This window comes from Littorina saxatilis, linkage group LG8 (assembly GCF_037325665.1).
Source record: "Littorina saxatilis isolate snail1 linkage group LG8, US_GU_Lsax_2.0, whole genome shotgun sequence".
In the NCBI taxonomy this organism is placed as follows: domain Eukaryota; kingdom Metazoa; phylum Mollusca; class Gastropoda; order Littorinimorpha; family Littorinidae; genus Littorina; species Littorina saxatilis.
Window position 1 is genome coordinate 12,903,406 of NC_090252.1, and position 10,563 is coordinate 12,913,968.

The following is a 10,563-nucleotide window of genomic DNA, read 5'->3' on the forward strand; positions in this document are numbered from 1 at the left end:
AAGCTTGAGGTAGTCGTAAATATGGCTAAATCGAACATAGTTGATTGGGTTTGAGGACATGAAACTAATGGCAACAAAGAAGGGAAGTAAGCCTTGAAGGGTTTACAAGAGTTGTCTGCCCCATGGTCCAAAGCAAGTTCCGGTTATAACCATCAGAAAACAATAAATTGTGCGCTCTTACGACCATTGAGGTCTGCACTCTGTTAATGACTTTGTTATTATCATTCTCTTCAAGACTCTCTGTCTAATAAGTCGAGCCAAAATGGGCTACGTTCAGCCTGTGTACATTTCCTTCTGTGATGTGACTATTGGATGACGTCATCGAACCTTCGTTACCTAAGCTAATTTGAATGGAAGCTCGCGCCATCTTGTTAGCGTTGGTGACCTAAATGGCCGTCAACCCGGCGGTGATGGGAACACGACCACAGCCGATCTCTCGGGCGTGAAGACACGCAGCAGGCTCCAGACGGGTTCCCCCGCTGGCACTCCCCGTGGAGCAAACATGCCGCCACAGCACAGCGTATTCCCCAGCGGACAGTGTTTGGTAGTGTTTTCAGACAGTGATATTCCCCAGCGGACAGTGTTTGGTAGTGTTTTCAGACAGTGATATTCCCCAGCGGACAGTGGTTGGTAGTGTTTTCAGACAATTATACTCCCCAGCGGACAGTGTTTGGTAGTGTTTGCAGACAGTGATATTCCCCAGCGGACAGTGTTTGGTAGTGTTTTCAGACAATTATACTCCCCAGCGGACAGTGTTTGGTAGTGTTTGCAGACAGTGATATTCCCCAGCGGACAGTGTTTGGTAGTGTTTTCAGACAATTATACTCTCCAGCGGACAGTGTTTGGTAGTGTTTGCAGACAGTGATATTCCCCAGCGGACAGAGTTTGGTAGTGTGTTCAGACAGTGATATTTCCCAGCGGACAGTGTGTGTGAGTGTTTTCAGACAGTGATATTCCCCAGCGGACAGTGGTTGGTAGTGTTTTCAGACAGTGATACTCCCCAGCGGACAGTGTTTGGTAGTGTTTTCAGACAGTGATATTCCCCAGCGGACAGTGTTTGGTAGTGTTTGCAGACAGTGATATTCCCCAGCGGACAGTGTTTGGTAGTGTTTTCAGACAGTGATACTCCCCAGCGGACAGTGTTTGGTAGTGTTTGCAGACAGTGATATTCCCCAGCGGACAGAGTTTGGTAGTGTGTTCAGACAGTGATATTTCCCAGCGGACAGTGTTGGTGAGTGTTTTCAGAGAGTGATATTCCCCAGCGGACAGTGGTTGGTAGTGTTTTCAGACAGTGATATTCCCCAGCGGACAGTGTTTGATAGTGTTTTCAGACAGTGATATTCCCCAGCGGACAGTGTTTGGTAGTGTTTTCAGACAATTATACTCCCCAGCGGACAGTGGTTGGTAGTGTTTTCAGACAGTGATATTCCCCAGCGGACAGTGTTTGGTAGTGTTTGCAGACAGTGATATTCCCCAGCGGACAGTGTTAGGTAGTGTTTTCAGACAGTGATACTCCCCAGCGGACAGTGTTTGGTAGTGTTTGCAGACAGTGATATTCCCCAGCGGACAGTGTTTGGTAGTGTTTTCAGACAGTGATATTCCCAAGCGGACAGTGTTTGGTAGTGTGTTCAGACAGTGATATTTCCCAGCGGACAGTGTTGGTGAGTGTTTTCAGACAGTGATATTCCCCAGCGGACAGTGGTTGGTAGTGTTTTCAGACAGTGATATTCCCCAGCGGACAGTGTTTGGTAATGTTTTCAGACAGTGATATTCCCCAGCGGACAGTGTCTTGGTAGTGTTTTCAGACAATTATACTCCCCAGCGGACAGTGGTTGGTAGTGTTTTCAGACAGTGATATTCCCCAGCGGACAATGTTTGGTAGTGTTTTCAGACAGTGATACTCCCCAGCGGACAGTGTTTGGTAGTGTTTTCAGACAGTGATATTCCCCAGCGGACAGTGTTTGGTAGTGTTTTCAGACAGTGATACTCCCCAGCGGACAGTGTTTGGTAGTGTTTTCAGACAGTGATACTCCCCAGCGGACAGTGTTTGGTAGTGTTTTCAGACAGTGATACTCCCCAGCGGACAGTGTTTGGTAGGGGGCCCGGTAGCTCAGTTGGTAGAGCACTGGACTTGTGATCGAAAGGTCGCTGGTTCGAATCCGGGCCGGGACGGACACGGGTCAACTTAATGTGCAGACCCAGAGACGGAAGCCATGTCCCACCCCCGTGTCATCACAATGGCACGTAAAAGACCTTGGTCATTCTGCCATAAGTGCAGGTGGCTGAATACACCTAAACACGCAGACACCTGGGTAGCGCGACTCCGTTGCTGCTAGCTTTCCACTGGGAGGAAGCGACCCGAATTTCCCAGCGATGGGACCATAAAGTAATGAAAATGAAAATGAAATGAAATGAAATGTTTTCAGACAGTGATATTCCCCAGCGGACAGTGTTTGGTAGTGTTTTCAGACAATTATACTCCCCAGCGGACAGTGGTTGGTAGTGTTTTCAGACAGTGATACTCCCCAGCGGACAGTGTTTGGTAGTGTTTTCAGACAGTGATACTCCCCAGCGGACAGTGTTTGGTAGTGTTTTCAGACAGTGATATTCCCCAGCGGACAGTGTTTGGTAGTGTTTTCAGACAGTGATACTCCCCAGCGGACAGTGTTTGGTAGTGTTTTCAGACAGTGATACTCCCCAGCGGACAGTGTTTGGTAGTGTTTTCAGACAGTGATACTCCCCAGCGGACAGTGTTTGGTAGTGTTTTCAGACAGTGATATTCCCCAGCGGACAGTGTTTGGTAGTGTTTTCAGACAATTATACTCCCCAGCGGACAGTGGTTGGTAGTGTTTTCAGACAGTGATACTCCCCAGCGGACGGTGTTTGGTAGTGTTTTCAGACAGTGATACTCCCCAGCGGACAGTGTTTGGTAGTGTTTTCAGACAGTGATATTCCCCAGCGGACAGTGTTTGGTAGTATTTTCAGACAATTATACTCCCCAGCGGACAGTGGTTGGTAGTGTTTTCAGACAGTGATACTCCCCAGCGGACAGTGTTTGGTAGTGTTTTCAGACAGTGATATTCCCCAGCGGACAGTGTTTGGTAGTGTTTTCAGACAATTATACTCCCCAACGGACAGTGGTTGGTAGTGTTTTCAGACAGTGATATTCCCCAGCGGACAGTGGTTGGTAGTGTTTTCAGACAGTGATACTCCCCAGCGGACAGTGTTTGGTAGTGTTTTCAGACAGTGATACTCCCCAGCGGACGGTGTTTGGTAGTGTTTTCAGACAGTGATACTCCCCAGCGGACAGTGTTTGGTAGTGTTTTCAGACAGTGATACTCCCCAGCGGACAGTGTTTGGTAGTGTTTTCAGACAGTGATACTCCCCAGCGGACAGTGTTTGGTAGTGTTTTCAGACAGTGATACTCCCCAGCGGACAGTGTTTGGTAGTGTTTTCAGACAGTGATATTCCCCAGCGGACAGTGTTTGGTAGTGTTTTCAGACAGTGATACTCCCCAGCGGACAGTGTTTGGTAGTGTTTTCAGACAGTGATACTCCCCAGCGGACAGTGTTTGGTAGTGTTTTCAGACAGTGATACTCCCCAGCGGACAGTGTTTGGTAGTGTTTTCAGACAGTGATACTCCCCAGCGGACAGTGTTTGGTAGTGTTTTCAGACAGTGATATTCCCCAGCGGACAGTGTTTGGTAGTGTTTTCAGACAATTATACTCCCCAGCGGACAGTGGTTGGTAGTGTTTTCAGACAGTGATACTCCCCAGCGGACAGTGTTTGGTAGTGTTTTCAGACAGTGATACTCCCCAGCGGACAGTGTTTGGTAGTGTTTTCAGACAGTGATATTCCCCAGCGGACAGTGTTTGGTAGTGTTTTCAGACAGTGATATTCCCCAGCGGACAGTGTTTGGTAGTGTTTTCAGACAGTGATACTCCCCAGCGGACAGTGTTTGGTAGTGTTTTCAGACAGTGATACTCCCCAGCGGACAGTGTTTGGTAGTGTTTTCAGACAGTGATACTCCCCAGCGGACAGTGTTTGGTAGTGTTTTCAGACAGTGATACTCCCCAGCGGACAGTGTTTGGTAGTGTTTTCAGACAGTGATATTCCCCAGCGGACAGTGTTTGGTAGTGTTTTCAGACAGTGATACTCCCCAGCGGACAGTGTTTGGTAGTGTTTTCAGACAGTGATATTCCCCAGCGGACAGTGGTTGGTAGTGTTTTCAGACAGTGATACTCCCCAGCGGACAGTGTTTGGTAGTGTTTTCAGACAGTGATACTCCCCAGCGGACAGTGTTTGGTAGTGTTTTCAGACAGTGATACTCCCCAGCGGACAGTGTTTGGTAGTGTTTTCAGACAGTGATACTCCCCAGCGGACAGTGTTTGGTAGTGTTTTCAGACAGTGATACTCCCCAGCGGACAGTGTTTGGTAGTGTTTTCAGACAGTGATACTCCCCAGCGGACAGTGTTTGGTAGTGTTTTCCGACAGTGATACTCCCCAGCGGACAGTGTTTGGTAGTGTTTTCAGACAGTGATATTCCCCAGCGGACAGTGTTTGGTAGTGTTTTCAGACAATTATACTCCCCAGCGGACAGTGGTTGGTAGTGTTTTCAGACAGTGATACTCCCCAGCGGACAGTGTTTGGTAGTGTTTTCAGACAGTGATACTCCCCAGCGGACAGTGTTTGGTAGTGTTTTCAGACAGTGATATTCCCCAGCGGACAGTGTTTGGTAGTGTTTTCAGACAGTGATATTCCCCAGCGGACAGTGTTTGGTAGTGTTTTCAGACAATTATACTCCCCAGCGGACAGTGGTTGGTAGTGTTTTCAGACAGTGATATTCCCCAGCGGGCAGTGGTTGGTAGTGTTTTCAGACAGTGATACTCCCCAGCGGACAGTGTTTGGTAGTGTTTTCAGACAGTGATATTCCCCAGCGGACAGTGTTTGGTAGTGTTTTCAGACAGTGATACTCCCCAGCGGACAGTGTTTGGTATTGTTTTCAGACAGTGATATTCCCCAGCGGACAGTGTTTGGTAGTGTTTTCAGACAGTGATATTCCCCAGCGGACAGTGTTTGGTAGTGTTTTCAGACAGTGATACTCCCCAGCGGACAGTGTTTGGTATTGTTTTCAGACAGTGATATTCCCCAGCGGACAGTGTTTGGTAGTGTTTTCAGACAGTGATACTCCCCAGCGGACAGTGTTTGGTAGTGTTTTCAGACAGTGATACTCCCCAGCGGACAGTGTTTGGTATTGTTTTCAGACAGTGATATTCCCCAGCGGACAGTGTTTGGTAGTGTTTTCAGACAGTGATACTCCCCAGCGGACAGTGTTTGGTAGTGTTTTCAGACAGTGATACTCCCCAGCGGACAGTGTGTGTTGATGTAAAGGCGGTCCTTAATTGAGCCCGAAGTCCACTTTGGGAAGACTTCGCCAAATACTCTGTTTACCCACAATTCAGTGCTTAAGCTCCGTGTAGCCAGCTTCGCGAAGTATACATTGCATAGTCGACTTCGCACAATTAAGGACAGGCTTAATGCGAAGCGTGTTAGCCTTGTATGGCACGGAATGTGCATGCGTTTGCTGGACTATACGTTTGACTTTCTCAATCCAACGGAGTTAATCTGCTTTGACGAATGGGTATCCATGAAAAGTAAATACAATGTGATGACGAACGGGTATCCATGAAAAGTAAATACAATGTGATGACGAATGGGTATCCATGAAAAGTAAATACAATGTGATGACGAATGGGTATCCATGAAAAGTAAATACAATGTGATGACGAATGGGTATCCATGAAAAGTAAATACAATGTGATGACGAATGGGTATCCGTGAAAAGTAAATACAATGTGATGACGAACGGGTATCCATGAAAAGTAAATACAATGTGATGACGAATGGGTATCCATGAAAAGTAAATACAATGTGATGACGAATGGGTATCCATGAAAAGTAAATACAATGTGATGACGAATGGGTATCCGTGAAAAGTAAATACAATGTGATGACGAACGGGTATCCATGAAAAGTAAATACAATGTGATGACGAACGGGTATCCATGAAAAGTATATACAATGTGATGACAAATGGGTATCCATGAAAAGTAAATACAATGTGATGACGAATGGGTATCCATGAAAAGTAAATATAATGTGATGACGAATGGGTATCCATGAAAAGTAAATACAATGTGATGACGAATGGGTATCCATGAAAAGTAAATACAATGTGATGACGAATAGGTATCCATGAAAAGTAAATACAATGTGATGACGAATGGGTATCCATGAAAAGTAAATACAAATGTGATGACGAACGGAAGTCTTAACTCCTGAAACAGGAAAGCTGATTACAATTCATTTTGTCATTTGGCATAGTTTCGGAGCAATTTTAGGAAACTATTGCAGGTGTTTCTAAATGACAGTACAGCGAATATTCCTTGAGCTTTTTCAGATCCAAATTGTCGGAAAACTGTCCAAAATAGTGCCTTAGGTGTACTAACATTTAAGACGCACTCTGTGTTCAGGCAAACTTACCGTGATCCTCGGGTCGTTCCTGGGAGCTCTGGCATTCCTCGCGTGTTGTGGTATCTGCTTCGTCTTCGTCGGAAAAAAAAAACGGACGGACAGTAAGTGTATTATGAGTCCAGGTATCATGTGTGTGATTGAAGTGGTGGTGTGTGTATTCGCTTGTGTGTGCGTGGTTGCATTTATGTTTGTTTGTGCGTTGTGTTTTCGTCCATAAACCTGTTTGTTACTTTATGTGGGAAGCAGATTCTTGCTTTGCATGCTTATTTCGGGTTAATGTTAGGGGGAAGGAGGGCGGGATGGGGCAGATGAAATGTGGGAATGGACCATGGTAGAACAGGCCTGGGAATTCAGCCGGTGGAAGTGGAACTCCTCAGTCAAGTCTCTGTTTCAGTTCACGTCCATAGACATACATTTGTGACTCCCCTGAGTAATGAATTAGTCTTAGTAATGAGCAGTGTCGTATTTACGCTGGCTGGCCGGTAACAAAACAAAATGTAACCTTGAGGTTATTTTGGATGGTTTTGAAGCGAAAACGTTACGAGGTATGATCCAAACAAAATGATCATAATGTGATTTTCGCAGAGACTGCTTGGCGTATCTGTGCCAAAATATAGCATTTATTAGAACTACTCTCCTCCTACATCGATGCAAAGTCACAAGTGCCTGAGCCAATCAGAAGAGGCCTTAAGATGGTCTTATTTGGGGTTGGTTTTGAGCTCTGATTTGACGGGTTTTTTTAGGTCCTGTGTGCTGTGAAATTTGTTGGCAAAAAGTCTGACTTTCAAAGAGGGTATAACCAGAAATCACAAGGGGTGTAATCAGGTCTGAAGAATGTGTGTGGTAGAAATGGGATCATTTGATATGTTATGAATGAAGTTACGGCCCTTCTTTTGTGGAGACTGACATGTTCATGGAGGAGAAGGGAAGTCTGGGTTTCACAGTTTGGTCGCTGACTGCTAAACTCGTAAGTAAGTTTGGGTAAAAAGGTTTAGCATAGTACGTGCCAATGACAGTGCTGTTAGTAGACAGAATATCGACAGCAACGGAACCTTCGTGGTCGAACAATACAGCGAATAGCCATGTTTCTGCTTTGAAAACCTCGCTTACAAATGTGATACATCTCGTCATGTTGGTATAGACACGCTTTGTTTCTGTGTTCTCTGGAACTAGAGTAGAAGGAAACCAACGTCTCATAATCAGTGACTACAGTAACAAAAAATGTGGGTCTACTGGGTTTGCAACGGTTGAGCAGATCGCGTGCAAAAGGACCCTGATGCTCCTTCCGTCCCCTGTCAGCCAACGAGGCACCCATTTTGCGGCCAGCTTTTGAAGCAGAAGATCATTGAGTGGAATTCTCTGGACTGTTCCATACGAAAGTTTAAGTTTTGCACTTTGTTACGGAGGGTTTTTCGTGTAAGTGTATGTGTGTATTTGTTGCTCTATCAGAAAATATGCGTGTTCTGCTCTGTTTACTAGCTCACTTTGACTCACACACACACATCACTCAAACTAGGCACAAAGACTGAAACACGATTACTGCCCTTTGCCCTCGTACCTATATTGTAACATCAAAACAAAAATACAAATATGTTCTCTCATGCAGTCAACAAATCTCTTGCATTCACGTAGAAGAATAATAGCTTGAATAACACGTAGGAGACTAACTGTCTCTCGATTGACGAAGTCCTCGTCTCACACAATCCTTCTGTCGATTATGTTTTCTGTTTAACACAATATCACTTTACGCACATTTCACATGTTACGTATTTTCCGTTGACGAAGTCCTCGTCTCACACAATCCTTCTGTCGATTATGTTTCCTGTTAAACACAGTATCACTTTACGCACATTTCACATGTTACGTAATTCTTCAGTGGTAATTCACAAATACAGTAACTACTCACATACCAGCGGGTACATACACTGGATCCATATCACGCCAACGACAGAATACAGCTCGTGGTGATATGGGGTGGGGTTCCACCGGTTTCCAGAACTCCTGCGCTGCTACAACCTTGCGCCCACAATCAACCGCTCCGTGGCGCCAAGGAGGGGATGCCAGTCTCTTCTATCTCTCCCGCAGCCGAGTGCATCCTTTACTTCACCGGAGAAGTTGAGGCCGTCTGCCTGAAGAAGCCCTTGTACGATCTATTAATTGGGAACATTGGGGGTGCGAGACGTCCTGATGACCCTGATTTCGAATGGAGAATGGGCTCAGCTCAGCCTGCTGCTGAGGAGGAAGACCCACTGCCATTCGCGAATGAAGATATCAGCGAACTGTTACGAGATGACAGAGCAACTGTGCATCGCCGCGACCAGCCGCAGGTTGTAAGCGCTGTGACGACCAGAGCCCAGGCGAAGAAGGACAAAACAACTACGCCACTCAGGGTCACCAACAGTTCTGCAACTGCTGTCGTGGACAGGGATCGGCTGATTCAGCTACAGGAAGCTGATTCGACCTTAACAAAGTACAGGAGTCGTCCTGTCAAGGAGATGACTAAGGGCGAAGGCACTGTGCAATTTGAAGTAAAGGCCAAGATCCTGTACAGAGTGTTCCAGCACGTGAGAGTCAACGGTGGGAAGCCATTACGTCAAGTTCTGGTGCCTCAACCACTTAGGCGCCAGGTGATGGAGGTGGCCCACGACTCTATTATGGGAGGTCACCTGGGTGTCAAGAAGACATCGGACAGAATCCAGGCTGCGTTTTACTGGCCAGGACTGCATGCAGATGTGACTCGATTCTGCCGATCGTACGATATTTGCCAGAAAACCATACCTCGAGGAAGGGTCCCGAAAGTGCCGTTGCAGAAAATGCCTTTGATCGACCGACCTTTCAAGAGGGTGGCCATTGACCTCATCGGCGAGATAAAACCGCCAAGTGAAGCGGGTCATCGTTGGGTACTGACCCTGGTAGACTATGCAACCAGGTACCCAGAAGCCGTGCCTCTGAAGACAATTGACACCGAGACTGTTGCCGAGGCACTTGTGGATATTTTCAGCAGAATTGGGGTTCCTGAAGAGATCCTCACAGACCAGGGCCCGGTAATATGTAGCTAGTCATCGGTCGGCTGACCGTGAAACTGACGGTGGGTCGACGTTGAACCGCAAAAGTCAGTAATATGAGCGCGAACAACTGCCGGTCCAACTGAAAACAGTCGCCCGACTGCGGTTGGGCTTACAGGCACCTTTTTCGGTCGATCGACCGCAGTGCAGGTAAACAACTCTACTTGTTTTAACTTTCTGAGCGTGTTTTTAATCCAAACATATCATATCTATATGTTTTTAGAATCAGGAACTGACAAGGAATAAGATGAAAGTGTTTTTAAATTGATTCCGATAATTTAATTTTGATAATAATTTTTATATATTTAATTTTCAGAGCTTGTTTTTAATTCAAATATAACATATTTATATGTTTTTGGAATCAGCAAATGATGGAGAATAAGATGAACGTAAATTTGGATCGTTTTATAAAAACAATATTTTTTTTACATTTTTCAGATTTTTAATGATCAAAGTCATTAATTAATTTTTAAGCCACCAAGCTGAAATGCAATACCGAAGTCCGGGCTTCGTCGAAGATTACTTGACCAAAATTTCAACCAATTTGGTTGAAAAATGAGGGCGTGACAGTGCCGCCTCAACTTTCACAAAAAGCCGGATATGACGTCATCAAAGACATTTAGGCCAAAAAACAAAAATTTTCTGTTTCTGGTAACATGGCTAAAAAAAATAGGGTCGGTAGGTAGGGATTTTTTTTTTATTTTTTTTTTATTTTTACCCCAAATGTAGACCAATAAAACTAACTTTAAAAATCGCGCAAAGAGACTGGATTCACTATACATAGAGACAAGACACTCAACACATTTACAAATCGTCAGCGGACTTTCGTTTTCACACGTTTTTGTTGTTCATTTTCTCACCCTGTCCTTTACCACAACAAACAAAAAAAAAAAAAAAAAAAAAAATTGAGTTTGGAAAAAAAAAGTTTAGGGTCGGCGCCGAAATTTAGGGTCGGTCGGGTGAC